This window comes from Eschrichtius robustus, chromosome X, assembly GCF_028021215.1.
Source record: "Eschrichtius robustus isolate mEscRob2 chromosome X, mEscRob2.pri, whole genome shotgun sequence".
NCBI lineage: Eukaryota > Metazoa > Chordata > Mammalia > Artiodactyla > Eschrichtiidae > Eschrichtius > Eschrichtius robustus.
In genome coordinates this window covers 65,135,014-65,149,157 of record NC_090845.1, presented here as the reverse complement: position 1 = coordinate 65,149,157, position 14,144 = coordinate 65,135,014, and the positions used below count along the sequence as shown (strand labels likewise).

The following is a 14,144-nucleotide window of genomic DNA, read 5'->3' as shown; positions in this document are numbered from 1 at the left end:
TTATTGCCAATTCCTCCTTTTGTTTGTTAATATTTGCTTTATATATTTAGATGCTCCTGTATTGGGTGCATATATGTTAACAAGTATAATTTCTTCTTGTATTGATCCCTTTATCATATTATCATGCCCTTGTCTTTTGTTATACCCTTTAAAGTTTTGTCTGATATGAGTATTATTACCCTCACTTTCTTGTTTCCATTTGCATGAAATATCTTTTTTCCAACCCCTCACTTTCAGTCTGTGTCTGTCTTTAGCTCTGAAGTGAGTCTTTTGTAGGCAGCATGTAGACGGGTCTTGCTTTTATATCTAATCAGCCACCCTATGTGTGTTTTTTCTTTCGGCCGTGCCATGCGGCATGGGGGATCTTAGTTCCCCAACAAGGGATCGAACCCACATCCCCTGCAGTGGAAGCACAGAGTCTTAACCACTGGACCACCAAGGAAGTCCCACACTGTGTGTTTTGATTGGGGCATTTAGTCCGTTGACATTTAAAGTAATTATTGATAGGTGTGTACTTATTGCCATTTTATTACTTGTTTCCTTTTTGTTTTTGTAGTTCTCTGTTCTTCTCTTTGTTTCTTCCCCTATGGTTGATTTTATTTTTTTGAGCTGTTTCAGGATCACAGCAAAATTTAAGAGAGAGTAGAGATTTCCCATATGCAAGCTGCACCACATGCATATCCTCCCTCATTATCAATGTCCCCCAACAGAATGGCACATTTGTTACAAGTGACAAATCTACGCTGAGATATCTTAATCACCCAAATCCACAGATTACATTATGGCTCACTCTCAGTGTTGTATATTCTATGGGTACATAGAATGTATAGTGACATATATCCATCGTTAACATATCATACAGAGTATTTTCATTGCCCTAAAAATCTTTTGTGCTGTACATGTTCATTCCACCCTACCCCAACCTCTGAGAACCACTGATCCTTTCACATTCTCCATAGTATTCTCTTTTCTACAATGTCATATAGTTGGAATCATACATTATATAGCCTTTTCAGACTGGCTTCTTTCACTTTATAATATGCACATATGAAGGAATCATTCATGTCTTTTCATGGCTTCATATATCATTTCATTTTAGAATTAAATATTCCATTCTCTGAATGTACCACAGCTTATTTATTCCTTCACCTACTGAAAGACATCTTAATTCTTCCACATTTGGTCAATTATGAATAAAGCTGCTATAAACATCCATGTGTAGATTTTTGTGTGAACTTCAGTTTTCAACTCTTCAGGTAAATGTCAAAGTGCGCAACTGCTGGATTTTATGGTTAAGAGTATGTTTACTTTTTAAGAAACTGCCAACTGTCTTCTAAAGTGGCTACAACATTTTGAATCCCCACCAGTGATGAAGGAGAGTTACTGCTGCCCCACATCCTTGCCAAAATATGGTATGGTCAGTGTTTCAGAAGTTGGCCATTCTAATAGGTGTGCAGAGGTATCACACTGATGGTTAAATTTGCATTTGTTTTTTACATTAAGTCTTTTCATATGTTTATTTTGACCTGTATATTTTCTTTGGTGAGGGGTCTATTAACATCTTTGACCCATTTTTTTAAATTGGGTTTTTTAAATATTTTGTTATTTAAAAATTATTTTTATTAATACAGTGTTGTGTTAGTTCCAGATGTACAGCAAAGTGAATGAGTTATACATATGCAGATATCCACTCCTTTTTTTCTTATATTCTTTTCCCATATAGGCCATTACAGAGTATTGAGTAGAGTTCCCTGTGCTATACAGCAGTTTCTAATTAGTTATGTATTTTATATATAGTAGTGTGTATATGTCTGTCCCAATCTCCCAATTTATCCCTTCCCCCGCTTTATCCCTTGGTAACCGTAAGTTTGTTTTCTACATCGGTGACTCTACTTCTGTTTTGTAAATGAGTTCATCTGTAACCTTTTTTACGGATTCCACATATAAGCAATATCATATGATACTTGTCTGTGTTTCACTTACTTCACTCAGCATGACAATCTCTAGGCCCATCCATGTTGCTGCAAATGGCATTATTTTGTACTTTTTTATGGCTGAGTAATATTCCATTGTACTTATGTACCACATCTTTATCCATTCATCCATCAATGAATATTTAGGTTGCTTCCATGTCTTGGCTATTGTAAATACTGCTGCAATGAACATTGGGTGCATGTATCTTTTCAAATTATGGTTTTCTCCAGATATACGCCCAGGAGTGGGATTGCTAGATCAAATGGTAGCTCTATTTTCAGTTTTTTAAGGAACCTCCATACTGTTCTCCATAGTGGCTGTACCAATTTACATCCCCACCAACAGTGCAAGAGGGTTCCCTTTTCTCCACACTCTCTCCAGCATTTATTGTTTGTAGATTTTTTGATGATGGCCATTCTGACTGGTGTGAGGTGATACCTCATTGTAATTTTGATAGCATTTCTCTAATAATTAGTGATGGTGAGCATCTTTTCATGTGTCTCGTGGCCATCTGTATGTCTTCTTTGGAGAAATGTCTATTTAGATCTTCTGCCCATTTATGATTGGGTTTGTTTTTTTTTTTTTTTTTTTGATATTGAGCTGCATGAGCTGTTTGTATATTTTGGAAATTAATCCCTTGTGGGTCGCTTCGTTTGCAAATATTTTCTCCCATTCTGAGGGCTGTCTTTTCGTTTTGTTTATGGTTTCCTTTGCTGTGCAAAAGTTTTTAAATTTAATTACGTCCCATTTATTTTTGTTTTTATTTTCATTACTCTAGGCAGTGGGTCAAAAAGGATGTTGCTGTGACTTATGTCAGTGAGTGTTCTGTTATATCTTTCTCTAAGAGTGTTATAGTATTCAGCCTTACATTTAGGTCTTTAATCAACACTGAGTTTATTTTTGTGTATGATGTTAGAGAGTGCGCTAATTTCATTCTTTTACGTTTAGCTGTCCAGTTTTCCCAGCACACTTACTGAAGAGGCTGTCTTTTCTCCATCGTATCTTCTTGCCTCCTTTGTCAAAGATAAAGTGACCATATGTGCGTGGGTTTATCTCTGGGCTTTCTATCCTGTTCCATTGATCTATATTTCTGTTTTTGTGCCAGTACCATACTGGCATATATATCATATATGTGCTCTTTTGTCATATATATCAATTTTCACTTGGGTCTATTTCTGGGCTACCTATTCTGTTTCATTAATCTATTTGTCTATTGGGGGGAATACAACAATATCTTGATTACTGTCTGTAGCTTTAAAATAAGTCTTGAAGTAGAGTAGTGTGAATCTTTCAACTTTGCTCTTCTTCTCGAATAACAGGTTGGTAATGCAGGGTATTTTGTCTCTCCATATAAACTTTAGAATCAGTTTGTTGATATCCACAAAATAACTTGCTGGAATTTTTATTAGGACTACCTTGGCTATTCATCAAATTGGGAAAAACATACATCTTGAAAATGTCGAGTCTTCTTTATCCATGAACATGTATTGATACTATCTCCAATAAATCAGTTCATTTCTATGATCAGAATTTTATAGTTTTCCTCATATAGATCTTGCACATATTTTGTTAGATTTATACCAATTTCATTTTGGAGAGTATGAACGTAAATAGACCTGTGTTTTTAACTTCAAATTCCACTTGTTTGTTGCTGGTGTCTACGAAAGTGACTGAAAAACCTTGTATCCTGAAACCTTTCTATAACTGTTTCAGTTCTGGGAAGGTATTTTTGGTTTTTGTTTTGTCAATTCATATTTTCTACATAGACAAACATGTCATTTCCAACCAAAGTCAGTTATATTTTTTTCCTATCCAAAATGTATTCCTTTAATTTCCTTTTCTTGTCTTTGCTTTAGCTAGAATCCAGTACAATGTTAAAAAGGAGTGGTGACAGGGGACATCTTTGCCTTTTATCTGATCTTGGTGTGAAAGCTGCTAGTTTCTCACCATTAAGTATCAAGCTGTAGGTTTTATGTAGATAGATCATCTTTATCAGGCTGAGGTAGTTCCCCCTGCATTCCTAGTTTATTGCAAGGTGTTTTTTTTTTTAATCACAAATGGGTGTTGGATTTTGTCAAATGCTTTTTCTGCATCTATTGCTATGATCATGTGATTTTTCTTTTTTTAGCCTGTTGATATAAGAGTTTACATTAATTAATTTTCTCTTCAAAAATGTTCTCATGCCCTTTCTCTCTCTCTTCTCCTTCTGGGACCCCTATAATGTGAATATTGGTGCATTTAATGTTGTCCCAGAGGTCTCTTACACTGCCCTCATTTCTTTTCATTCTGTTTTCTTTATTCTGTCCTGTGGCACTGATTCCCACCACCGTCTTCCAGCTCACTTACCTGTTCTTCTGCCTCATTTATTCTGCCATTAATTCCTTCTAGTATGTTTTTCATTTCAGTTATTGTATTGTTCATCTCCGTTTAACAGTTTGTTCTTTAAATCTCTACCTCCAGGGAGATCAGCTCAATGCTTTGTGATGACCTAGAGGGGTGGGATAGGGAGGGTGGGAGGGAGGGGATATGGGGATATAAGTATACATATAGCTGATTCACTTTGCTGTATAGCAGAAACTAACACAACATTGTAAAGCAATTATATTCCAATAAAGATGTAAAAAAAATAATAATAAAGCAAATTTGAAAACAAAACAAAAATCTTCTCTTTGTTAAACATTTCTTACATCTCGGTCTGTGCCTCCATTCTTTTTCCAAGATCTTGGATCATCTTTACTATCATTACTTTGAATTCTTTTTCAGGTAGATTCCCTATCTCCACTTCACTTAGCTGTTCTTCTGGGGTTTTATCTTGTTCCTTCATCTGGACCACATTTCTCTGCCATCCCATTTTGTCTAACCTTCTGTGGTTTTTTTTTTTTTCATTTGCTTTTATATAAATTTGTTTATTTAAATTTTTATTTTTGGCTGCGTTGGGTCTTTGTTGCTGTGTGCAGCTTTTCTCTAGTTGTGGCGAGCTGGGGCTACTCTTCACTACTGTGAGCGGGCTTCTCATTGCAATGGCTTCTCTTGCTGCGGAGCACGGGCTCTAGGCACACGGCTTCAGTGATTGTGGCACTTGGGCTCAGTAGTTGTGGCTCTTGGGCTCTAGAGTGCAGGCTCAGTAGTTGTGGCACACAGGCTTAGCTGTTCCGTGGCATGTGGGATCTTCCCGGACCAGGGATCAAACCCACATCCCCTGCCTTGGCAGGTGATTCTTAACCACTGCACCATCAGGGAAGTCCTAACCTTCTGGGTTTATGGTGTCCTTTCCACAGGCTGCAGGGTCATAGTTCCTCTTGCTTCTGGTGTCTGCCCCCTGGGTGGGTGAGGTTGGTCCAGGGGCTTGTGCAGTCTTCCTGGTGGAAGGGACTGGTACCTGCCATTTCAAGGGGTGGGTTTAGAGGTGGCTGTGAGCTCAGTACAACTTTAGGCAGCCTGTCTGCTGATGGGTGGAGCTGTGTTCCCAGCCTGCTGGTTGTCTGGCCTGAGGCATCCCAGCACTGGAGCCTGCAGGCCGTTGGGTGGGGCCAGGTCTCAGCACCAAAATGGTGACCTCCATTAGAGCTCACACCAATCAATATTCCCTGGGGCTTCTGCCACCAATGTCCTTGCCCCCACAGTGAGCCAGAGCCGACACCTGCCTCCCCAGGAGACCCTCCAAGACCCGCCAGTAGGTCTAGCCCAGGTTCCTATGGAGTCACTGCTTTGTGCTGGGTCCCAGTGCACATGAAGCCTTGTGTGCGCCCTCTAGGAGTGGAGTCTCTGTTTCCCCCACTGCCATGCAGCTCCTGCACTCATGCCCTGCTAGCCTTCAAAGCCAAATGCTCTGGGGGCTTCTCCTCCCAATGTCAGACCCTCAGCCTGGGGGAGCCTGATGTAGGGCTCAGAACTCTCACTCCTGTAGAAGAACCTGATATATTTTCCAGTTTGTGGGTTGCCCACCTGGCAGGTATGGGATTTGATTATATCATGAAAGTGTCCCTCCTACCATCTCATTGTGGATTCTTCTTTGTCTTTGGATGTAAAATATTTTTTTGATAGGTTCCAGCCTTTTTTATTGATGGCTGTCGTGATTTTGGTGTTTTTGTAAGAGGAGGTGAGCACAAGTCCTTCTACTCTGCCATCTAGTCCAGAATGGAGGGGCTGCTTTTAGTTTGGATGATTGCTGCCTCTTTCCTCAGTGTGTGCTAGCCATTATCTCCTTGATATGGGGTGTGCAGGTCTGGAGGCCTGTGCACACTCCCAGGACAGCAGGGGCAGCGACTGGCATCTGACCATTAATTAATTTTCAAATGCTGAAACAACCTTGCATACCAATTATATATTCCATTTATCCATGATGCATAATTCTTTATACATTGTTGTATTTGACTTGCTAATATTTTGTTGAGGACTTTTTATCTATGTTCATGAAAGATACTGGTCTGCAGTTTTCTTGTAATGTCTTTGCCTGATTTTCCTATTAGGGTAATGTTGGCCTCACAGAATAAGTTAGGAAACATTTTCTCTGCCTCTATCCTCTGAAAACGATTGTAGAGTACTGGGATGATTCCTTCCTTAAATGTCTTACAGAATTTACTAGTGAACCCATCTGGGCCTGGTGCTTTCTGTTTTGGAAGGTTATTAAATATTGATTCAATTTCCTTCATAGATATAGGACTAAGGAGCTTGTCTATTTTTTTAAATGTAACTTTTTCTATACTCATCTTTTTTTTTTTTTTTTTTGGCTGCACCATGCACCTTTCAGGTTCTTAGTTCCCTGACCAGGGATTGATCCTGGGCCCCTGGCAGTGAGAGAACCAAGTCCCAACCAATGGACCACCAGGGAATTCCTGAGATTGTCTATTTTTATTGTGTAAGTTTTGGGAAACTGTGTCTTTTGAGGAATTGTTCCATTTCATTTAGATTATCAAATATGTGGGCACAGAGTTGTTTATAGTATTCCTTTATTATCATTTCAGTGTCCACAGGATCTGTAGTGATGCCCCACCTTTCATTTCTGATATGAGTAATTTGTGTCCTCTGTTTTATTTTTCTTAGTCTGGCTAGAGGCTGATGAATTTCATGGATCTTTTGAAAGAACCAACTTTTGGATTCATTTATTTTTTGTATTTCTTGTTTTCAGTTTTATTAATTTCTGCTCTAATTGTTATTTTTCTTCTTACTTTAGATTAATTTGCTTTTTTCTAGTTTCCTAAGGTAGAAACTCAATCTGAGTTTAGTTGTTTCTTGTTTTCTATAAATACATACCCAGTGCTATAAATTATTCTCTGAGCACTGCTTTCATTACTTTCTACAAATTTTGGTAAGTAGAGTTTTCATTTTCATTTAATTAAAAATATTTTAAAATTTCACTTGATACTGCTTCTTTAACACATGTGTTATTCAGAAGTGTTTTTAATCTCAACACATTTGAGATTTTCCAGATATATTTCTATTATTGATTTCTAATCTCATTCCATTGCAGTCTGAGAGCATATATTGATTTTATTCTTTTAAATTTGTTAAGGTGTGTTTTATGGCCCAAAATATTTTCCATTTTGCTGAATGTTCCATGTCAGCTTGAGAAGAATGTGTAATCTTAGTGTTGTTCAATTAAGTAGTCTATAGATATTTATTAGACTCAGCTGATTGATGGTGGTGTTGAGTTCAACTATATCCTTACTGATTTTCTGCTGGCTGGATTTGTCCATTTCTGAAAGAGAGGTGTTGAAGTCTCTAACTAATAGATGGTTTCATCTATTTCTCTTTGTAATTTGCATAGGTTTTGCCTCAAATAGTTTGATGTTCTGTTGGTAAGTGTATACACGTGAAGGACTGTTATATCTTTTTGGAGAATTGACCCCTTTATCATTATGTAATGACCTTCTTTATCCCTGACACCTTTAATTTCTTTGAAATCTGCTCCATCTGAAATTAATACAGGTACTACTACTCTCTTTTCACTAGTGTTAACATGATATATTTTTTCCACCCATTTACTTTTATCTGTATGTGTCTTTATAATTCATTTCTTTTAGGAAGCATATAGTCGGCTCTTGTTATCTGACCTACTCTGAACACTCCCAAATTTGTGCAATTAGAACACTGATGTTGAAAGTGATTATTGATATAGCTGTATTAACATCTACCATATTTGTTCCTGTTTTCTATTTGTTGCACTTTTTCTCTGTTCCTATTTTTGTCTTTTAATTTTTTTGGCCTTTTGTGGTTTTAACTGAGCATTTTATATGATTCAATTTTCTCCTCTTTATTAGCATATCAGCTAATACTTCTTTTGTAACTTTTTTTTAGTGCTTGCCACAATGCAATATACATTTACAATTAATCCAGGTCTGCTTTCAAACAACATTATATCACTTCCCGGTAGTGTGAGTACCTTTTAATAACAAAATAATCCTAATTCCTCCCTCCTATACCTTATATCATTGCTTTCACTAATTTCACTTATACCTAAGTATACATAAGCACAAACATATATGCATGATATATAAAAGTACACACGATTGAATACAGTGCTGTTATTAACAAACTATTACCTGTTAGATCAATTAAGAATAAGAAAAAAAGTTTTTATTCACCTTCACTCATTCTTTCTTCAAGGCTCTTCGATACTTTATGTAGATCCGAGTTTCCAATCTTTATCACTTTCCTCCTCTCTAAGCACTTCTTTTAACGTTTCCTGAAAGGTCTACTGGCAAAAAATGGACCTTCAATTTTTGTTTGTCTGAGAAGGTCTTTATTTCTTCTTCACTTATGAAGGATAACTTCGCAAAGTACAGAACTCTAGTTTCCAGGTTTTTTTCTCTAACCACTTTAAATATTTCACTCCATGCTTTTCTTGCTATCGTTTCTGAGAAATCAGATGTGATTCTTATTTTTATTCTGCTATAAAGGTGTCCTCATTTCTTTTATAGTGTTTTTGATATTTAACATTTCTTTTGGTTCTTTCTTAGGATTTCCATCTCTCTGCTTACATTGCCCATCTGTTCCTACATGCTGTCTACTTCACCCACTAGAGTCCTTAACATAGTCCTCTTGCTTCTTTCAGGATTTTTTTTAGCTTTAATTTTCTGTAGCTTTTAAAAACGATTTTCCTAGGTATAGTTTTTGGGCCGTTTATCTTGGTTTTCTCTGAGCTTCCTGGATCTGTGCTGTGGTGTCTGACATTAATTTGGGGGAAATTTTCAGTCACTATTACTTCAAATATAACTTCTGTTCCTTTACTTCTTCTTCTTGTATTCCCATTACATGTATGTTACACTTTGTGGTTGTGCCACAGTTGTTCAATATTCTATTTTTTTTCTTCAGTTTTTTGTTCCCTTTGCTTTTGGTTTTTAAGAATTCTATTACTATATCCTTGAGCTCAGAGATTCTTTCCTCAGCCTTGTTTAGTCTACTAAGGGGCCCATCAAAGCCATTCTTCATTTATATTACAGTGTTTTTTATAATTATCACTTCTTTTGGTTCTTTCTTAGGATTTCCAACTCTCTACTTACACTGTCCATCTCTTCTGGCATGCTGTCTACTTCACCCATTTAGAGCCCCTAGAATATTAATCATAGTTGTTTTGAATTCCAGGTGTGATAATTCCAATATACCTGCCATCTCTGGTTCTGGTCCTTGGTCTGCATCTTCAAATTGAGTTTTTTGCCTTTAGGTATGCCTTGTAATTTTTTCTTGATAGCTGGACACGACATACAATGTAAAAGGAACTGCTATAACAAGGCTTTAGTAATGGGATGGTGAAGCGTGAGGGAAGGGGAAACATTCTACAGTCCTATAATTAGATTTCGATCTTTCAGTGACCATATGTCTCTGGACTACTTAACTTCACAACAGCTTCTCAGTTTTATTCTTCTTGCCTTGGGTGGAACAGGATGACTACAGTAAGCTGGAGTTGGGTATTTCCCTTCCCCAGGTTAAGTTAGGCTATGATAATACCCCAGCAGGTTAGGCTCTAGTTAAACAGTTTCCTCTGAGGTCAGGTCTTCTTAAGAACAGAGTACTCTGGCTTATTTCAAAATGATTCCGCTTTCTCTCCCCGTGACAGAAGTACGAGAGTATGTTCCTCCTGTATGTACTCCTGGAGGTAAATCTCACAATACTGTGGAGATCCCTCTACAACTGGGTCCCCATGGAGTTTTTACCTCTCAGACTTGTCCACACTGAGGCTCCAGCAATTTAACAATTACAGTTCAGGTTTTCCTATACTGGCACTGGTTCCTGCAGCGGTTTCCGCTCATCTGCTACAGTAAGCCATGACTCCCTGTATTCACCTGTCTCTTCTCTCCAATCTTGTGGGCAATAGTTTGCCCTGTGTCCTCTCCTCTTTTACATATACAAGAAGCACTGGTGATTTTTCAGTCTGTTCAGTTTTTTACTTATCTTTTGGATGGAGTGGCTCCAAGCTCCTTACATGTGGAACTAGAAACCTCACTTACTTCTTTTGAAGTCTACCAGTGATCAGTCCCTGCATATCAGTTATTCAGTTTACATGCAAAAATGTAGTTATGTTGCCTCCTTGTCTTCCAGGGATGAACCCATATGACATCTTCCAAAATACACAATCAAAAAAGGAAATGGCCAAGAAAAAAAATAGAAGTGCAGTAATGAAAGTGTTAACACTGAAGGGAAATTTGAATTTAATGTAAACATAGTTATAACATAATTGGCTGACCATGGAAATGTTGACAATATCATTTGAGAACTTTAGATATGCACCTGTAGTAACTTACCAGTACAAATGAGAATAGTGACTGTGCTGAAAAGGATGAAGATGTCCAAGAGGGAGTGACACACCAGCAAAAATTTTTACATTAAAGAAACTTTCAGAAATATTTCATGACACTGAAAGCATGAAAGATGAAATGCTGGATGGAAATCCATATTTAGAAAGAAGGGGGAGTCTGGGCAAGATGGCGGAAGAGTAAGACGCGGAGATCACCTTCCTTCCCACAGATACATTAGAAATACATCTACACGTGGAACTGCTCCTACAGAACACTCACTGAACGCTGGCAGAAGACGTCAGACCTCCCAAAAGGCAAGAAACTCCCCACGTACTTGGGTAGGGCAAATGAAAAAAGAAATAACAGAGACAAAAGAATAGGGACGGGACCTGCACCAGTGGGAGGGAGCTGTGAAGGAGGAAAGGTTTCCACACACTAGGAAGCCCCTTTGCAGGCGGAGACTGCAGGGGGCAGAGGGGGGAAGCTTCGTAGCCACAGAGCAGAGCACAGCCACAGGGGTGTGGAGGGCAAAGCGGAGAAATTCCCGCACAGAGGATCGGTGCCGAGCAGCACTCACCAGCCCGAGAGGCTTGTCTGCTCACCCGCCGGGGCGGGCAGGGGCTGGGAGCTGAGGCTCGGGCTTCAGTCAGATTGCAGGGAGAGGAATGGGGTTGGCAGCGTGAACAGAGGCTGAAAAGGTTGGCGCACCACAGCTAGCCAGGATGGAGTCCGGGAAAAAGTCTGCAGCAGCCGAAGAGGCAAGAGACTTTCTCTTGCCTCTTTGTTTCGCGGTGCACAAGGAGAGGGGATTCAGAGCGCTGCCTAAACGAGCTCCAGAGACGGGCGCGAGCCGCGGCTATCAGCGCGGACCCTAGAGACGGGAATGAGATGCTAAGGCTGCTGCTGCCGCCACCAAGAACCCTGTGTGCGAGCAGAGGTCACTATCCACACCGCCCCTCGCGGGAGCCTGTGCAGCCCGCCACTGCCAGGCTCCCGTGATCCAGGGACAACTTCCCCAGGAGAACGCACGACGCGCCTCAGGCTGCTGCAACGTCACGCCAGCCTCTGCCGCCACAGGCTCACCCCGCATCCGTACCCCTCCCTCCCCACGGCCTGAGTGAGCCAGAGCCCCCGAATCAGCTGCTCCTTTAACCCCGTCCTGTGTGAGCGAAGAACAGACGCCCTCAGGCAACCTACACGCAGAGGCGGGTCCAAGTCAGAAGCTGAACCCCGGGAGCTGTACGAACAAAGAAGAGAAAGGGAAATTTCTCCCAGCTGCCTCAGAAGCAGCGGATTAAAGCTCCACAAACAACTTGATGTACCTGCATCTGTTGAATACCTGAATAGACAACGAATCATCGCAAATTCAGGAGGTGGACTTTGGGAGCAGGATATATTAATTTTTCCCCTTTTCCTTTCTTAGTGAGTGTATATGTGTATGCTTCTGGGTGAGAGTTTGTCTGTATAGCTTTGCTTTCACCATTTGTCCTAGGGTTCGGTCCGTCCGTTTTTTTTTGTTTTTTTTTTTTTTTTTGCTTAAAAAATTTTTTTCTTAAAAATTTTTTCCCTGTTTTTTATTTTAAAAGATTAAAAATTTTTTTTAAATTTTTTTCTTAATTTTATTTCAAAAAATTAAAAAATTTTTTTCTTAATAATTTTCATAATAATTTTTTATTATAAAAAATTAATAAATTTATTTTAAAAAATTACAAAAATTTTTTTCTTAATAATTTTTTCCTTATTTTTTATTTTAAAAGATTAAAAAAGTTTTTTTAAATGTTTTTCTTAATTTTTAATTTAAAAGATTAAAAAATTTTTTTCTTAATAACTTTATTTTTTATTATAAAAAATTAATAAATTTATTTTTAAAAATTTCTTAATAAATTTTTTCTTAATAATTTTTTTATTTTTTATTATAAAAGCTTTATTTTATTTTCTTTTATCCTCTTTCTTTCTATTTTTTCTCCCTTTTATTCTGAGCCGTGTGGACGAAAGGCTCCTGGTGCTCCAGCCAGGCATCAGGGCTGTGCCTCTGAGGTGGGAGACACAACTTCAGGACACTGGTCCACAAGAGACCTCCCAGCTCCACGTAATACCAAACGGCGAAAATCTCTCAGAGATCTCCATCTCAACATCAAGACCCAGCTTCACTCAACGACCAGCAAGCTACAATGCTGGACACACTATGCCAAACAACTAGCAAGACAGGAACACGGCCCCATCCATTAGCAGAGAGGCTGCCTAAAATTATAATAAGGCCACAGACACCCCAAAACACACCACCAGACGTGGACGTGCCCACCAGAAACACAAGATCCAGCCTCATCCACCAGAACTCAGGCACTAGTTCCCTCCACCAGGAAGCCTACACAACCCACTGAACCAACCTTAGCCACTGGGGACAGATACCAAAAACAACGGGAACTACGAACCTGCAGCCTGTGAAAAGGAGACCCCAAACACAGTAAGATAAGCAAAATGAGACGACAGAAAAACACACAGCAGATGAAGGAGCAGGGTCAAAGCACACCAGACCTAACAAATGAAGAGGAAATAGGCAGTCTACCTGAAAAAGAATTCAGAATAATGATAGTAAAGATGATCCAAAATCTTGGAAATAGAATAGACAAAATGCAAGAAACATTTAACAAGAACATAGAAGAACTAAAGACGAACCAAACAATGATGAAAAACACAATAAATGAAATTAAAAATACTCTAGAAGGGATCAATAGCAGAATAACTGAGGCAGAAAAACGGGTGAGTGACCTGGAAGATAAAACACTGGAAATAACTGCTGCAGAGCAGAATAAAGAAAAAAGAATGAAAAGAACTGAGGACAGTCTCAGAGACCTCTGGGACAACATTAAATGCACCAACATTCGAATTATAGGGGTCCCAGAAGAAGAAGAGAAAAAGAAAGGGACTGAGAAAATATTTGAAGAGATTATAGTAGAAAACGTCCCTAATATGGGAAAGGAAATAGTTAATCAAGTCCTGGAAGCACAGAGAGTCCCATACAGGATAAATCCAAGAGAAACATGCCAAGACACATATTAATCAAACTATCAAAAATTAAATATAAAGAAAACATATTAAAAGCAGCAAGGGAAAAACAACAAATAACACACAAGGGAATCCCCATAAGGTTAACAGCTGATCTTTCAGCAGAAACTCTGCAAGCTAGAAGGGAGTGGCAGGATATACTTAAAGTGATGAAGGAGAAAAACCTACAACCAAGATTACTCTACCCAGCAAGGATCTCATTCAGATTTGATGGGGAAATTAAAACCTTCACAGACAAGCAAAAGCTGAGAGAGTTCAGCACCACCAAACCAGCTTTACAACAGATGCTAAAGGAACTTCTCTAGGCAAGAAACACAAGAGAAGGAAAACACCTACAATAACAAACCCAGAACATTTAAGAAAATGGGA

General features: G+C 38.8%; 1 long non-coding RNA gene across 5 annotated transcripts in view; it reads right to left on the bottom strand.

The window, feature by feature from the left end:
• LOC137757030 (uncharacterized) overlaps positions 1–14,144 on the bottom strand; it is a 169,431-nt gene that overhangs the window by 91,430 nt on the left and 63,857 nt on the right. For 4 of the 5 annotated variants that reach the window (XR_011072292.1, XR_011072289.1, XR_011072290.1 and 1 more), the window contains one exon: positions 4,321–4,462. The exons of the other annotated variant lie outside the window; for it this stretch is intronic. This is a non-coding gene — a long non-coding RNA (uncharacterized lncRNA). The remainder of the gene's footprint in view (positions 1–4,320; positions 4,463–14,144) is intronic. 5 annotated transcript variants of the gene reach the window in all.